Genomic DNA, 18,139 nt, shown 5'->3' on the forward strand with positions numbered 1-18,139 from the left:
TACTTTTAATGTAACTTTAATTATATTAGCAACGTTCCATATATAAATTCAAATAAACCCAAAGCATATAAAGTAATAAATGAAAATTCACCTCAGGGTAATTATTGCTAGAAGTTTCATGTGTCTGCAAACTTTTTCTACACACACAGAATTGTATATCTCAATACTTTTACTCTTCATGTGTCACAAACTTTACATGTCATTAGTAGTTCTCCAAAACATTTTAAATGGCAGTTTGATAATGTACTGTGCAAATAATGTATAAGTATGTACTCAATATTCCCATTATTATCAGTAAAGTATGATACACTTTTGGATGTAAATAATCAAAACTCACCCAAGCTAGCTTAAGGAAAAGATATAAGCTGCTATAAGGATACTGAAGTGTTTTACAGAATGCAGAAGTAGGAACACAGAAAGTGACTAGAATGTAGGTGAAATGCTCCAGAGAATATTTTGTCTCTATCTCTTATCTCTGCTTCTCTCCACATCTCTGCCCCTATTCTCCTCTCTCTGCAGACTGGCTTTCTCTGTTTTTCAGTCTATCTGGAGGACAATAGCCCTGATATAGTTCCTAAATTTTTACACTCCTTCCATTCTACATATCAGTCCAAACTAAACCAGAATTCCTAGGTGAGAAAGACAATATAATTGATCTAGTTTGGTCAGGTGTCTACGCCAGTCTAATCAACAGTGGTTCTGCTTCTGAGGCTGGAATAAAAAAGGTGGTGACGTGAATCAGTCCCACTATTCTCAAAAAAGTGTGAATCATTTGTGAGCTGGGAAGATACCCCAAGAGATGTCTACTATAGCCTCCATGTGTCAATTTCTCTTCTTAGAATGGATAGATTAAGTGAAATTATTAAGTCAAATGATATGAGCATTTTAAGACCAATTGCTTTCCAATCTACTTTTTTTTTTATTTTTTTGAGACAGAGTCTCACTCTGATGCCCAGGCTTGAGTGCAATGTCATGACCTCGGTTCACTACAATCTCCGTCTTCCAGGTTCAAGTGATTCTCATGCCTCAGCCTCCCCATGTAGCTGGGATTACAGGTGTACACCCCCATGCTCAGCTATTTTTTGTATTTTTAGGAGAGATGGGGTTTTGCTATGCTGGCCAGGCTAGTCTGGAACTCCTGGCCTCAAGTGATTCGCCCACCTCAGCCTCCCAAAGTGCTGGGATTACAGATATGAACCACTGCGCCCAGCCCCAATCTACAGTGTTTTTTTTTTTTTTTTGAGATGGAGTCTCACTCTGTCACTTAGGCAGAGTGCAGTGGTGCGATCTCAGTTCACTGCAAGCTCCACATCCCAGGTTCATGCCATTCTCCCGCCTCAGCCTCCTGAGTAGCTGGGACTACAGGTGCCTGCCACCACCGCCCGGCTAATTTCTTATACTTTTAGTAGAGACGGGGTTTCACTGTATTAGCCAGGACCGATCTACATTTTTTACCTGCGGTATCTGGGAGTTCCTGCTTGCCTGCACCTTTCTAACCCTGAGGATATGGAGCATTTGACGTTTTGCTAATTTGAATGGGAAAAAGTAGTATCTTATAGTTTTTCTGATATACATTTTTTAAAAATCACTAGTGATAGTGAGCATTTTCTCAGATGTTTGTGGATGGTGCTTCTCACGGACAGGGCAAAGCCACACGTAGCTTCTTCCTATCTCCTTGGTGAAGACAGTGAAGATTCTCCCCTACAGGGCTGAGGAATCAGGCTTTCTGAGAGTATAAATGAATGGATAGGGCCACTGGAGCTGTTGTACAAGTGTCTGCATTTCTTTCTTTCTATCTTTCTTTTTTATCTATTTTTTTTGTAGTCAGCTATTTAATTAGGTTCTTAAGACATTTAGAACACCGATTTGTGAGGATGAATTCCATTCATCAGGGCAAACACAGATTGCCCTGGAGCTGAGGAATAGTTTTGATTTTTGATAAAATTTGTGACTCCACAGCTTTCTGATCAACCTTGCGCTGCTCTGTAATCTCATATTTCTCTTTTTCTGTGCCAAAGATCTCACCTTCCTGGTGTCTGGGCTTCCACAGCTTCTTATTCTTGAAGTAAGCATCAATAAGATGTTTTGGGATTTTTACATTGCCGATACCAATTTTGGTTGAGGTGGCCATGACAAATTTCTGGTGTGTTCTTCGTAGAGGAACTCAATTGAGGACCAGAGGTCCAGTCACAAGTAACAGGCCACTAGCCAGCTGCTTCAGGAAAACCACCCTCTTGCGCCTGTGGCGTCCAGTGAGGATGATGAGACTGGTCCCAGGAGTGATGCTGGCTCGCAGTTTTCTCACGTGCTGACGGAACGATTTTTTTGCCATGGCTCAACAGCTTTCGAGGCATGTCTTCAGTAGGATAATATCTGGGCATGTTGCCAGGTATAACCACCTGGGTATCGCCATTCTTGTCACCACCAACTGGTTTTGTAACAGTTGCAAGAACCTTCTCCTTCTTTTTCTTTTCAACCTTAGATTTAGTGGCTGAGTACTTCCTCTTGTACATAGCCTTTCTGGAATACATGGCAGATCAGCAATACCTGCCAATTCCTCTGACAAGGACAGGGCTGCGGCTGCAATGGGGCTGCCCCTTCTTGGGCTTTTTAGCCTTGAGGTTACCCTTTTTCACATTGCCACCAACATCAGCCTTCTTGGCTTCGATTTGCTTCTCTTTAGTACCTGGCTTCTCAACTTTTTCACCCGCCATCTTGCAAGATGGGAAACAAGTGTCTGCATTTGTTCCAGTCTGCCCACACCTGTTCTGCAGCCACTGCTGTTTCCTGCCTGGTTCCCCTGCCCTGCCACCAGTTCTTCTGGTTCTCTTCTCCTCCCTGGGAGCCATAGCTGCCTTTGGGCTATACAGGTCTCCCGGCTCTGTTTTCTGGAAAGACAATATTTGTAGAGAAAGTTCAAAGGTCCGCATTAGCAGGAGTCAACACTGCAGCAGTCTATATTGCAGAACAGAAGCTGGGCACTTACATGTGGTACCAAAGCATCAGCTGCCTGGAGAACTTTTCTTGGCTAGTGCTGTGGATAGAGCATGCAATTATGCGGACCAAAGTCTCATTTCCCTGCCCTGCATCTCTCCATGATTTCACCTGCCCCACCCACAGACTCTAATACACAATTCAATCACTGCATTTTGTGTATGGTGTTGTCACTGTCTGTCTCCCCTTAAAGTACTAACTCCAGCTGGGTGCAGTGGCTCACGCCTGTAATCCCAGCACTTTGGGAGGCCGAAGCGGGTGGATCACCTGATGTCAGGAGTTCGAGACCAGCGTGACCAACCTGGCGAAACCCGTCTCTACTAAAAATACAAAAAAATTAGCTGGGCACGGTGGCAGACGCCTGTAATCCCAGCTACTCGGGAGGCTGAGGCAGGAGAATCGCTTGAACACAGGAGGTGGAGGTTGCAGTGAGCTGAGATTGCACCATTGCACTCCATCCTGGGAGACAGAGCAAGACTCCATCTCAAAAAAAAAAAAAAAAAAAAGGGCCAACTGCTTGAGGACAGGGACTAAACCTTGTTTTTCTCTGTGTCTTCAGTACTATTAAATTCCTCTCCACATTTACTCTGCTAATATTTGGTCAGATCCTCTTAGATTAGCTCCCTCACTGAGGAAAATAAAAAATAAAGGCTATAGGTAGAATAAAGGTTCAGAAAGAACCATTTGTCATCCACAAAGCTAAAGAACAAGAGCAGTAAGTTTGTTTTGTTTTGTTTTGTTTTTGAGACAGAATCTCACTCTATTGCCCAGGCTGGAGTGCAGTGGCAAAATCTCAGCTCACTACAACCTCTGCTTCCCGGGTTCAACTGATTCTAGTGCTTCAGCCTCCCGAGTAGCTGGGGACTATGGGCATGTGCCACCACGTCTGGCTAATTTTTGTATTTTTAGTAAAGACAGGGTTTTGCCATGTTGGCCAGGCTGGTTTTGAACTCCTGGCCTCAGCTGATCCACCCGCCTCAGCCTCCCAAAACACTGGGATTACAGGTGTGAGCCACTGTGCCTGGACAAGAACAGTAAGATTTTTAACTGAGCCCTGAATTTACAAGGCTTATGGTGAAAGGAATCTAACATTTTCTAAGTGCCTACTAAGTACTAGGCATCTGTCTTATTCAATACTCTCTCATTCACTTGGTTTCTCTCCACTGTAGGAAAGACGGCCAGCAGCCCCAGGCTTACATTATCTCAGACAAAATCCCGCAATGAAAAAGGAGAGGGATTCTCTCTCACAGAATATAGATTAAGCCAATAAAGGATTCTAATTAGCTCTTCTTGGGTTACATGTCCCCTGTGGACCAATTACTGCACCGTGGAGATGAAATACTATGAAATACTATGACAGACGTGGCTGAGTTATGTGTCCTATGACAAAGAGGAGCAAGTTATTATCCAAACAAGTGGGATAGAAAAGCTTGATGGGCAGCAAAGAGCATTAGTTTACACAGCTATAAAGTATTAAAGCAAGCCAGGCTTGATGGCTCATGCCTGTAATCCCAGAGGCAGGTGGATCACCTGAGGTCAGGAATTCGAGACCAGCTTGGCCAACATAGTGAAACCCCATCTCTACTAAAAATACAAAAAATTAGCCAACTGTGGTGATGGGCACCTGTAATCCCAGCTACTCTGCAGGCTGAGGTAGGAGAATCACTTGAACCCAGGAGGCGGATGTTGTAGTGAGCAGAGATCCCACCATTACACTCCAGCCTGGGCAACAAGAGTGAAACTCCATCTCAAAAACAAAACAAAACAAAACAAAAACACCTGGGCGTGGTGGCTCACGACTGTAATCCCAGCACTTTGGGAGGCCAAGGCTGGCAGATCACCTGAGGTTGGGAGTTCAACACCAGCCTTATCAACATGAAGAAACCACATCTCTATTAAAAATAGAAAATTAGCTGGGCATGGTGGCACATGCCTGTAATCCCAGCTACTCGGGAGGCTGAGGCAGGAGAATGGCTTGAACCTGGGAGGCAGAGGTTGCGGTGAGCTGAGATTGCACCATTGCACTCCAGCCTGGGCAACAAGAGTGAAACTCAGTATCAAAAAAAAAAAAAAAAAAAAACTCTCGAAAAAATAAACCACAAATCTTTACAATTTAGAGATCTGGGGTTTGCTATTGAAATCAAGTGATCAAATGTAGCATTGCTGTTCATGGAAAACATAACATCATGTGCCTCGTGATATGATACAGTATGAAGTGCACAGCAAAACCTATTAAATATTCCTGCCTAAATGCTTAATTGAATTTAGTTATTTAGTTAGTTAGTTATTTTAGACAGGCTTGAGTGCAGTGAGTGATCATAGTTCACTGTGATGTCAAACTCCTGGCCCCAAGCCATCTTCCAGCTTTGGCCTCCCAAAGAGCTGGGATTACTGGTGAGGGTCACTGTACCCAGTCTGTTTAATTGAATTTAATCAAACTTTTAGACCAAACTTCTAATTTACAGAAAACACAAAGAACAGGTAAATTATATCACTAAAAAACAAATAAGACAAATTGAGAATATAGGACATTCACAAGATAACTGATGTAATCTGTCCTCAAAGAATTGACATCATGAGATAAAATAAAAGGTAGAACTGTTCTCGATTAAAATACACTAATATGCCCAGGCAAGGTGGCTCACACCTGTAATTCCAGCACTTTGGGAGGCCGAGGTGGACAGATCACCTAAGGTCAGGAGTTCGAGACCAGCCTGACCAACAAGGCAAAATCCCATGCTAGGACTCAGCAGGCTGAGGCAGGAGACTCGCTTGAGCCCTGCAGAGATTGCAGTGAGCCGATATCGTGCCACTGCACTCCAGCCTGGGCGACAAAGGAGACTATGTCTAAAAAAAAAAAAAAAAATGGCCGAGCATGGTGGCTCATGCCTCTAATCCCAGAACTTTGGGAGGCCGAAGCTGGTGTATCACTTGAGGCCAGGAGTTCAAGGCCAGCCTGGCCATCATGGTGAAACCCTGCCTCCACTAAAAATACAAAAATTAGCCGGGCATGATAGCTTAGGCCTATAATCCCAGCTACTCAGGAGGCCGAGGCACGAGAATTGTTTAAGCCTGTGGGGCAGAGGTTGCAGTGAGCCACATTGCACCACAGCACTCCAGCCTGGATGACAGAGTGAGACACCACATAAACAAAAACAAAAATACTAATGAGGTAAAACTAAACCCAATGAATGAACTTTAATGGGATACTGGTTTGACAAAACAAAAACTGCTATAAGAGACATTGTTTTAATAACTTTCCGATATGAGCATAACATCAGTGTAATGCTGGTCTCATAGATGGAGTTAAGATGTATTTCTTCCTTAACTTTTTGGAATACTTCGTGTATTGTTTGTGAATTACTATTATTTCTTCCTTAAATGTTTGGTAGAATTAATCAGTGAAGACATTTTGGATGGGCATTTCCTTCATGGGAGGGTTTTTAACCAAATGTTGGTGTTCTTTAATAGATACATGACTATCCAGGCTATATGTTTCTTATTAAGTGAGCCTTGGTAGTTTATGTATTTCAAAAGATGTATGCATTTCATCTAAGTTGGCGAATTTTTTGACATAAAGTTCTTCATGTTATTCCCTCATTATGGTTGTGATGTCTATGGGATATTGTAGAGATGTCTTCTCTGTCTCTCTCTCTCTCTCTTTTTTTTTCTTTGCTTTTTGAGACAGAGTCTCCCTCTGTTACCCAGGCTGGAGCATAGTAATGTAATCATACCTTACTGTAGGCTTGACACTTCTGGGCTCAAGCGATTCTCCTCCATCAGCCTCCCAAATACCAAAAAGCTGGGACCACAGGCAGGAGCCACAATGTCTGGCTAATTTTTAGAAAAATTTTTCACAGAGGCAAGGTCTTCGTATATTGCCCAGGCTGGTCTCAAACCTCTTGGACTCCCAAAGTGTTGGGATTATAGGCATGAGCCACTGCATGCCTGGCCCCTTTTCCTAATTTCTTCAGGCGGAAGCTTAGGTCATTGATTTTTTTTTTTTTTTTTTTGAGATGGAGTCTTACTCTGTCGCCCAGGCTGGAGTGCAGTGGTGCGATCTTGGCTCACTGCAAGTTCCACCTCCTGGGTTCATGCCATTCTCCCACCTTAGCCTCCCGAGTAGCTGGGACTACAGGCGACCGCCACCATGCACAGCTAATTTTGTTTTTGTATTTTTAGTAGAAACGGGTTTTACCGTGATAGCCAGGATGGTCTTGATCTCCTGACTTTGTGATCTGCCGCCTCAGCCTCCCAAAGTGCTGGGATTACATGCATGAGCCACCGCACCCAGCCCCAGCCACATTTTTTTTTTTTTTTTTTTTTTTTTTTTGAGACGGAGTCTCGCAGTCGCCCAGGCTGGAGTGCAGTGGCGGATCTCAGCTCACTGCAAGCTCCGCCTCCCGGGTTTACGCCATTCTCCTGCCTCAGCCTCCCGAGTAGCTGGGACTACAGGCGCCCGCCACCTCGCCCGGCTAGTTTTTATTTTTTTTTTTTAGTAGAGACGGGGTTTCGCCGTGTTAGCCAGGATGGTCTCGATCTCCTGACCTCGCGATCCACCGTCTCGGCCTCCCAAAGTGCTGGGATTACAGGCTAGCCACCGCGCCCGGCCTTGACATTTTCTTTTCTTCTTTTTTTTTCTTTCTTTTTTTTTTTTTTTTTTGAGACGGGTCTCGCTCTATCGCCCAGGCTGGAGTACAGTGGCCAGATCTCAGCTCACTGCAAGCTCCGCCTCCCGGGTTTACACCATTCTCCTGCCTCAGCCTCCTGAGTAGCTGAGACTACAGGCGCCCGCCACCTCACCCGGCTAGTTTTTTGTATTTTTTAGTAGAGACGGGGTTTCACCGTGTTAGCCAGGATGGTCTCGATCTCCTGACATTGTGATCTGCCCGTCTCGGCCTCCCAAAGTGCTGGGATTACAGGCTTGAGCCACCGCACCCGGCCTGTTTTCATTTTCTTTAAGGCCAAATTACTTTCCAATTTCTCTCTATTTTTTTTTTTTTTTAAGATAGGGTCTTGCTCTGTTACCTAGGCTACAGTGCAGTGTCACAATCACAGCTCACTGCAGCCTTGAACTCCTGGTCTCAAGCGATCCTCTCACCTCAGCCTCTGGAGTAACTGGGACTGTAGGTGTGTGCCATCATGCCCAGTTCATTTATTTTTATTTTTATTTTTTAAAAAATAAGAAAATTTATAATGGTGGGGTTGTGGGGGGTGGGTCTCGCTATGTTGCCCAGTCTGGTCTTAAACTCCTGGTCTCAAGTGATCCTCCTGCCTTGGCCTCCCAAAATGTTAAGATTATAGGCATGAGCCACTTCTTCTGGCCTAATTTCCTTTTTGAGTTCCTCTTTGAATCAGAATTTCTTGTTGTTGTTTTTTTTTTGTTCTGTTTCTTAGAGACAATCTCTCTTTCCCTCACCCAGACTGGAGTGCATTGGCAGGATCATAGCTCACTGTAACCTTGAATTCTGGGCTCAAGTGATCCTCCTGCCTCAGCCTCTGAAGTACCTAGGACTACAGGTGCATGCCACAATGCATGGCTTTTTTTTTTTTTTTTTTGCTTTTTTTTTTGATGGAGACAGGAGTCTTGCTACATTTCTCAGGCTAGTCTTGAACTCCTGGCCTTAAGCGATACTCCCACTTCGGCCTCCCAAAGTGCTTGAATTATAGGCATAAGACACCACACCCGGCTTCATGTGTCACTTAGAAGCATCTTACTTAGTTAAATAGTAGGGGATTTTCCAGACACTCTTCTGCTCTCACACCACAACCACCATCAACACAGAAGACTTCTGTGACCAAATGTGTGAGGGAGGGTTTCCTCCCACCAGCAAGCAAGCTATCAACTCTTCACTGGCCACCAACTGGGTGTTCTCCAATTCTTTTCTGACACTATCTACCTGGAGTCCCCAAAACTGCTCCCTGTTTCAGATCCTAGTCACAAGTTTGGGCCTCTGGAACTTCTGACTAACTGGCTTCAAGTTAGGGTTCCCACATCTCCCTCTTTGGGTTCAATTAATTTGTTAAAGCAGCTCACAGGACTCAGGGAAACACTTGTGTTTACTGGTTTATTATAAAGGATATTATAAAGGAAGAGATGCATAGGGTGAGGTATGGGGGAAAGGGCACAGAGCTTTCATGCCCTCCCTGGGCACGCCACTGTTCAGGAGCCTCCACGTGTCCAGCTATTCAAAAGCTCTCTGAACCCTGTCCTTTGGGTTTTTATGGAGGCTTCATTACATAGGTGTGGTTGACAACCATGTAGCAATGTGATTGGACAAAAAGAGTATAATCTAAACCTAGCAAGGCCTGTCTGTTTAGATTCTTCTTGGCCTCCCTGTGAAGCATTCCTTCCTCCAGAGTATGGGGCAGGACGCTTTCTAAAATGAGAGTCTTAAAACCCACAATCAGATTATAGTCTCGGCAGGTGAAAAGTGAAGGGAGAGGGTCAGAGAGAGATTCCGCATACTGTTACAAGGGCTATGGAAGTTAATAGCCAGGAACTATGGATGAAAACCTGTATGTGTATTCAGCAGGTACTATATATATATATATATATATATATATATAGGCTTTCATCCATATATAAATTTATTTGAATGTCACAATGTTAAATTTCATATTATGTGTATGGCCAGGCATGGTAGTTCATACCTATAATCCCAGCACTTGGGAAGCCCAAGGAGGGTGGATCACTTGAGGCCAGGAGTTCAAGACCAGTGTGGCCAACATGGCAAAACCCTGTCTACTAAAAATACAAAAATTAGCCAGGCGTGGTGGCATGCGCCTGTAATCCCAGTTACTTGAGAACCTGAAGCACAAAAATCACCTGAATCTGGAAGATGGAGGTTGTAGTGGGCCGTATTTGTGCTGAGAGAATACATTTTTTATATGAATCCTTTTACGTTGTTACTTGTTGAAAAGCCCAGAATAATATAATCTATCTTAGTGAATATCGTATCTGTACTAGAAAATAGTATCTATTCCCGATACTGGTTATAGAGTTCTATAAATGTCAATTAGGTCAAGTGGTTGATAATATTCAAGGCTTCTGCAGGATACACATGCCATCAAGGTCGGAGACAATGAGAACTGACACAGATTTCAGTCCATATTTGTGGGTTCCAACTGTGCCTGTGGCCATTATTTTTCCAGCCTTTTTACTCTCTGTTTCATTTTGGAAAGTTTCTATTGCTATGCCTTCAGGTTAACTGATCTGCAGTATTTAATCTTCTGTAAATCTCATTCAATATTTTTTTTTTTTTTTTTTTTGAGACGGAGTCTTGCTCTGCCACCCAGGCTGGAGTGCAGTGGCTGGATCTCAGCTCACTGCAAGCTCCGCCTCCCGGGTTTACGCCATTCTCCTGCCTCAGCCTCCCGAGTAGCTGGGACTACAGGCGCCCGCCTCGTCGCCCGGCTAGTTTTTTGTATTTTTTAAGTAGAGACAGGGTTTCACCGTATTAGCCAGGATGGTCTCGATCTCCTGACCTCGTGATCCGCCCGTCTCGGCCTCCCAAAGTGCTGGGATTACAGGCTTGAGCCACCGCGCCCGGCCCATTCAATATATTTTTAATTTCATTTTTTTTACCTCTAGAAGTTTTATTTGGATTTACAAAATATCTTCCAGGTTTCTCTTTAGCATGCATATGCTCCTTCTACTTTCTTTCTTTTTCTTTTTTTTTTTTTTTTTTGAGACAGAGTCTCCGTCTGTCGCCTAGGCTGGAGTGCAGTGGCCGGATCTCGGCTCACTGCAAGCTCCGCCTCCCGGGTTCACGCCATTCTCCTGTCTCAGCCTCCCAAGTAGCTGGGACTACAGGCGCCCACCGCCAGGCTAATTTTTTGCATTTTTAGTAGAGACGGGGTTTCACCATGTTAGCCAGGATGGTCTCGATCTCCTGACGTCGTGATCCACCCATCTCAGCCTCCCAAAGTGCTGGGATTACAGGCATGGGCCACCGTGCCCAGCCTACTTCCTTAAACATATGAAATGCAGTTGGAACAAATTATTTTAATGTCCTTGTCTTATTTCTATCATTCATTTCATTTCTGGATCTGTTGTCTACTGATGGATGTTTCTCCTCATTATAGGTTATATTCTTTGCATGTTTGATTGTTTTGGGTATTAGATGCCTTACATTATCAATTGTTAGGTGCTAGATATTTTTATATTCCTGTAAATATTCTTGAGCTTTGTTCCAGGAAACAGTTTGATCCTCCAAGACTTGCTTTTTTTTTTGAGATGGAGTCTCGCTCTGTCGCCCAGGCTGGAGTGCGGTGGCCAGATCTCGGCTCACTGCAAGCTCCGCCTCCCGGGTTTACGCCATTCTCCTGCCTCAGCCTCCTGGGTAGCTGGGACTACAGGCGCCCACCACCTCGCCCGGCTAGTTTTTTGTATTTTTTAGTAGAGACGGGGTTTCAGCATGTTATCCAGGATGGTCTCGATCTCCTGACCTCGTAATCCGCTCGTCTCGGCCTTCCAAAGTGCTGGGATTACAGGCTTGAGCCACCTCGCCCGGCCAAGACTTGCTTTTAAGCTCTGTTCAATGGAATCAGTGCAGCAGTTAGTCTTTGGCTAATTTTGCTACACTACTAAAGTACTACTGAAGAGTAAGTACTGAGCATAGTACTCTACCTGATGACCTACTCTGCCTCTTGGGAATATTAACTATTTCTGGCGTATATGAAGATAGGATTTTTTCCTGTCTGCTTTCCCAAGATTTGGATAGTTTTCTCACACCCTTGTACTGATGATCGGTATCCAGCAGAACACAGGAGGGGAACCTTCTGCAGATCTCAGAGTGCTCCCTCTGTCCAGCTCTCTCTTCTGTGTGCTGCTCTCTCCTCTCTGGTACTTTGCCCTAAAAATTTGATCCACCTTGGCCTTCTCAAATTCTCAGCTCTCTCTCCTCAACTCAGGGAGAATGCTGAACTCTGTTTTTCTTGCTCATTGAACTGTGGCCAGGAAATTCTCTGCACGCAGTAAGCTGGGGCAACCGTAGGGCTCACCTCATTTGTTTCCCTTATGTCAGGGATCACCCTCTTGTGCCCTGTTTCCCAGCATTTGAAAAATGTTTCCTCAAATATTCTGTCCAGTTTTTTAGATGTTTTATATCAGAGGGTAAATTGCAGTCGGAAGAGAAAGTATGTGGGGGAATACTTCCAGAGTATGTAAATATCTGTTCTCCAATATATTTTTATTATTTATTTATTTATTATTTATTATTTATTTATTTATTGAGACGGAGTCTCTCTCTATTGTCCAGCCTAGAGGGCAGTGGTCCGATCTTGGCTCACAGCAACCTCCCCTGGGTTCAAGAGATTCTCTTGCCTAAGCCTCCTGAGTAGCTGGGATTACAGGCGGGTGCCACTATGCCTGGCTAATTTTTGTATTTTTAGTAAAGACGGGGTTTCACCATGTTGGCCAGATTGGTCTTGAACCCCTGACCTCAGGTGATCTGCCCGCCTCAGCCTCCCAAATTGCTGGGATTACAGGCATGAGCCACCATGCCTGGCCCTATTTTTATTCAATGGTTTTAAGCATCCATTGATAACTCTTATTTAAATTATTTATTGGTATGATAGTTGAAAAATAGTGATTTTCTGTCTATCATTTCTTCATTTGTTAGTTGGCCTGCTACCATGAAAAATAGCTTTTCCTTTTTCCTCTATTATTTATGTATTTAAGTCTTTATAGCTAGTGTCTGGGACAGACCCTAGGGTCGTCTACATGATCCCTGCCTCTCAGTGTTCACTGCCTTATGTGGTTCCCTCCCTTTGAGTGTGGGTGGGACCTTTGACTTTCTTCCAACCAATAGAACCCGGCAAAGGTAACTGAATGTATATGGTCCTCTGTATGTGATTATATTACATAAAATTCTAACCATCTTGCTAGGAGATTCTGTCTCTCCTTTGCTGGCCTGGAAGAAGCAAGATGCCATGTTATGTGCTGCCATAGGGCCACCTGGCAGAGCTGAGGGCAGCCTCCTGCTGACAGCCAGCAAGAAACAGGAGCCCTCAATCCCACAGCCTGCAAGGAACTCAATGCTGCCAACAACCACAAATGATTGAAAGTGAATCCGTATCCAGTCGTGCCTCAGATGAGCTAGCAACCCTGGCAGACAAGCTGTTTATAGCTTTATGAGACCCTGAAGCAGAGGACCAAGTTAAGGCATGATAGGTAGGACTCCTGACTCACTGAGATACTAAAGATGTGTTGTTTTAGGCCATTATGTTTGTGGTATTATTGTTACATAGCAGTAGATAGCTAATAGCAGTTAGTTATTCACATCTTTTAGTGTCAGGACTGAAAGGATTCATGGATCTTTTTCGAGTTATCTTTTTAAACTATAATATCCATTAAAGTCAAGTGTAGAAAGGAACTGTATTTAGAATATCTTCATAGTACTATTTCACAAGATATTAAAGCAATTTCATTTTTTTTATTGAGACAGGGTCTCACTCTGTCACCAAGGCTAGAGTGCAAGGGCTCAAACGTGGCTCACTGCAGCCTCTACCTCCTCGGCCCCAGTGATCCTCCCACCTCAGCCTCCCGAGTAGCTGGGACCACAAGCGCATGAGCCACCATGCCAGGCTAATTTTTGTATTTTTTATAGAGATGGGGTTTCACTATGTTGACCAGGATGCTCTCTAAATCCTGAACTCAAGCAGTCCACCACCTGAGCTTACTGAAGTGCTGGGAAGAGAAACATGAACCACCATGCCCAGCCCCGTATTTTACTTTAATATTATTATTATTATTATTATTATTTTGAGACAAAGTCTCAGTCTGTCACCCATACTAGAGTGCAATGGCATGATATCAGCTTACTGCAAACTCTGCCTTCCAGGTTCAAGCAATTCTTTTGCCTCAGCCTCATGAGTAGCTGGGATTACAGGTGTATGCCACCACACCCAGGTAATTTTTGTATTTTTAGTAGAGACAGGGTTTTGCCATGTTAGCCAGGCTGGTCTCAACTCCTGAGCTCAAGTGATGCATCTGCCTCAGCCTCCCAAAGTGCTGGGATTATAGGCATGGGCCACCGCACCCACCCTGAGCCTCTGCATCCAGCCCCCATATTTTAATTTTATAGTTTATTTATAATTTATACAAAAATAAATATACATGGCCGGGCGTGGTGGCTCACGCCTATAATTCCAACACTTGGGGAGGCCAAGGAGGGCAGATCATTTGAGGTCAGGAGTTCAAGACCAGCCCAGCCAACATGGTGAAACCCTATCTCTACTAAAAATACAAAAAGGGTGAGCAGAGCGTAGTGGCATGCACCTGTGATCCCAGCTACTTGGGAGGCTGAGGCACGAGAATCACTTGAACCCAGCAGGTGGAGGTTGCAGTGAGCCAAGATCGAGGCACTGTACTTGAGTCTGGGTAACAGAATGAGACCCTGTCTCAAAAAGCAACCAAAAAAAATAAATATACATATATTTGGAAGGTACTTAATATATTTTGCTGGTAGGGTGTATAATCAAACAGGCTGGCATGTACAGTCCTCTATATATACTTTTTTTTGCCCAATTATCAAAAGCATTCAAGTTTTTTACTCTATTTAGAACAGTTGTTCTCATCCCTAGATACATATTAGAAACACTTGAGGATATATATATATATTTTTTTTTTTTTTTGAGACAGAGTCTTGCTCTGTCGCCCAGGCTGGAGTGCGGTGGCACAATCTCAGCCCACTGCAACCTCCGCCTCCTGGGTTCAAGCAATTCTTCTGCCTCAGCCTCTGGAGTAGCTGCCACTATAGGCATGTGCCACCATGCCTGGCTACATTTTGTATATTTAATAGAGATGGATTTCACCATATTGGCCAGGCTGGTCTCGAACTCCTGACCTCATGATCTGCCCGCCTCGGCCTCCCAAAGTGCTGGGATTACAGGCATGAGCCACCACACCCGTTCAAGGATTTTATTTTTGTGACGGTGAGAAGCGTGTGCCCTACCCTAAACGAATTTAGTCGGTATCTCTGGGGGTCAGGCATGGTATTGTTTCTATAACTCCTCAGGTGATTCTAATGGGTGGCCAGGGTTGAGAACTACTGACTTTGAAATAGACAATTAATTATCTTTGGAAAGTACTCGGTGAAAAAAAGACCCAGCTGGAAACACATACTGTTTGGGGTGTGATTCACTCAACCCAGCTCCCGGAAGCCCTGAAACTGACCCCTAGAGGAAATATAATCCAGATCACAAGATGTCCAGCCAGCATTCACTTCTCTCCTCTTTACTAAAATAAAGCTGTAAGTATTAAGTAAAGATAAAAATCAACACGTTTTAGATGCAAAATGGCCTTTTTTTTTTTTTTTGAGACGAAGTCTCGCTCTGTCGCCCAGGCTGGAGTGCCCTGGAGTGATCTCAGCTCACCGCAACTTCTGCTTCCTAGGTTCAAGCGATTCTCCTGCCTCAGCCTCCCAAATAGCTGGGATAGCAGGTACCCACCTACTTGGGAGGCCGAGGCAGGCGAATCGCTTGAACCCAGGAGGCGGAGGTTGTGGTGAGCCGAAATCGTGCCACTGTACTCCAGCGTGGGCAACAGAGAGAGACTCCGTCTCAGAATAAAATAAAATAAAATAAACAAAAATTATAGTGGTGCAGAGGCATGTGCTTGTAGTCCCAACTGCTCGGGAGGCTGAGGCGGGAGGCTCCCTTGAGCCTAGAAATTTGAGGATATGTGAGCTGTGATCGCGCCACTACTCTCCAGCCTGGGCAAGAGAGTGAGGCCTCGTCTCTAAACAAAACCAAACAACAAACGACAACAATAACAACAACAAAACTAAGCAGTAGTTACTGCATATAATTTGCTGACTCTCGTTTCCTTCCTTTACTGTCTTCCTAAAGGAATGACTGAATTGTTTTCTATCTCCCCTGCATTTATTTGGCTAGCATCAGAATTTCCGCTTTGTTTTTGCCTCTGATAATTCTACATCATTTTTTTTTGTACAAACCTAAAAGCAGTCTTTTATTTTTTATTTTACTTTATTTTTTTTTTTGAGATGGCATCTCGCTCTGTCGCCCAGGCTGGAATGCAGTGGCACAATCTCGGCTCACTGCAACCTCCACCTTCCAGGTTAAAGCGATTCTCATGCCTCATCCTCAAGAGTAGCTGGGACTACAGGTGCGCACCACCACACCCAGTTAATTTGTATGTGTGTGTGTGTGTGTGTGTGTGTATGTGTGTGTATTTTTAGTAGAGATGGCATTTCATCATGTTTGCCAGGCTGGTCTCGAAATCCTGACCTCAGGTGATCTGCCTGGCTAAGCCTCCAAGAGTTCTGGGATTACAGATGTGAGCCACCATGCCCAGCCAAAGCAGGCTTTTAAATTAAATTGTCTTTCTTTCTTAACTCTCATTTCCAGCTCAAACTATTGTTATTATTTATTTTATTTTTCTTTTTTTCCCACTCTGTCGCCCAGGCTGGAGTGCAGTGGCTGGATCTCAGCTCACTGCAAGCTCTGCCTCCTGGGTTTACGCCATTCTCCTGCCTCAGCCTCCTGAGCAGCTGGGACTACAGGCGCCCGCCACCTCACCTGGCTTGTTTTTTGTATTTTTTAGTAGAGACGGGGTTTCACCATGTTAGCCAGGATGGTCTCGATTTCCTGACCTCGTGATCTGTCCTTCTTGGCCTCCCAAAGTGCTGGGATTACAGGCGTGAGCCACTGCACCTGGCCACTATTATTTTTAAGAAGAAATAAAAAGCATGGCCGGGCATGGTGGCTCATGCCTGTAATCCCAGCACTTTGGGAGGCCAAAGTAGGTGGATCATTTGAGGTCAAGAGTTCGAGACCAGTCTGGGCAACATGGCAAAACCCTGTCTCTACTAAATATTAAAAAATTAGCTAGACATGGTGGCACATGCCTATAATCCCAGGTACTTGGGAAGCTAAGGCAGGAGAACCCCTTGAACCAAGGAGACAGAAGTTTCTATGAGCCAAGATCATGCTACTGCACTCCAGCCTGGGTGACAGAGTGAGACTCTGTCTCAAAACGAACAAGAAGAAATAGCCAGGCATGGTGGCTCACACCTGTAATCCCAGCACTTTGGGAGGCCAAGGTGGGTGGATCACCTGAGGTCAGGACTTCGAGACGATCCTGGCCAATATGGTAAAATCCTGTCTCTATTAAAAATACCAAAAATTAGCCTCGTGTGGTGGCAGGCACCTATAATCCCAGCTACTCAGGAGGCTGAGACAGGAGAATTGCTTGAACCCAGGAGGCAGAGGTTGCAGTGAGCAGAGATTGTGCCAATACACTCCAGCCTAGGCAACAAGAGCAAAACTCCATCTCAAAAAAAAAAAAAAAAAAAAAAGACAGAATTTCTGATTAATATATTCTGGCTATTTCTTTGTGAAACAGATTGCTTAATTGGAAAGTGTCCATTCTCTAGTCTTTAACATAATCTTCCAAGGAAAATAGTTCTATTATCCAAATTGTATTAACAACTCAGAGTCTTCTTTTTTTTTTTCTTCCTTTGATACAGAGTTTCGCTCTGTCGCCCAGGCTAGAGTGCACTGGGGCAATCTCGGCTCACTGCAACCTCCGCCTCCCAGGTTAACACCACTCTCCTGTCTCAGCCTCCCAAGTAGCTGGGACTACAGGTGCCTACCACCACACCCGGCTAATTTTTGGTATTTTCAGTAGAGACAGAGTTTCACCATGTTAGCCAGGATGGTCTTGATGTCCTGACCTTGTGATCCACCTGCCTTGGCCTCCCAAAGTGCTGGGATTATAGGCGTGAGTCACGGTGCCCAGCCCAGACTCTTCTTAAGATGATATATGTTCTAACACTGTAGCAGTTAACCCCTCTTTGCCCAAACTATGGTCTCTAAATACCATTTTCTTTCTTTCTTTTTTTTTGAGATGGAGTCTCACTCTGTTACCCAGGCTGGAGTACAGTGGCGCAGTCTTGGCTCACTGCAACCTCTGCCTCCCGGGTTCAAGCAATCCTCTAACCTCAGCCTCCCAAGTAGCTGGGATTACAAGAATGTACCATCACACCCAGCTAATTTTTGTATCTAAATACTTTTTTTTTTTTTTTTTTTGAGACAGAGTCTCTGTCTCTCAGGCTAGAGTGCAGCGGCATGATCTCGACTCACTGCAACCTCTGCCTCCTGGGTTCTAGCAATTCTC

The 18,139-nt window shown here is 44.4% G+C and overlaps 1 long non-coding RNA gene and 1 pseudogene across 1 annotated transcript; both read right to left on the reverse strand.

The window, feature by feature from the left end:
* Positions 1 to 915: 915 nt before the first annotated feature.
* On the reverse strand, positions 916 to 13,948 carry LOC117093895. Its single transcript, XR_004441292.1, has 2 exons — positions 13,906 to 13,948; positions 916 to 1,070 (listed from the first exon to the last, which is right to left on the reverse strand). It is a non-coding gene; the product is annotated as an uncharacterized LOC117093895 (long non-coding RNA).
* On the reverse strand, positions 1,854 to 2,816 carry LOC117093894 (annotated as a pseudogene).
* Positions 13,949 to 18,139: the final 4,191 nt, after the last annotated feature.

Source organism: Trachypithecus francoisi, unplaced genomic scaffold, assembly GCF_009764315.1.
Source record: "Trachypithecus francoisi isolate TF-2019V2 unplaced genomic scaffold, Tfra_2.0 Lachesis_group12, whole genome shotgun sequence".
Taxonomy (NCBI): Eukaryota; Metazoa; Chordata; class Mammalia; order Primates; family Cercopithecidae; genus Trachypithecus; species Trachypithecus francoisi.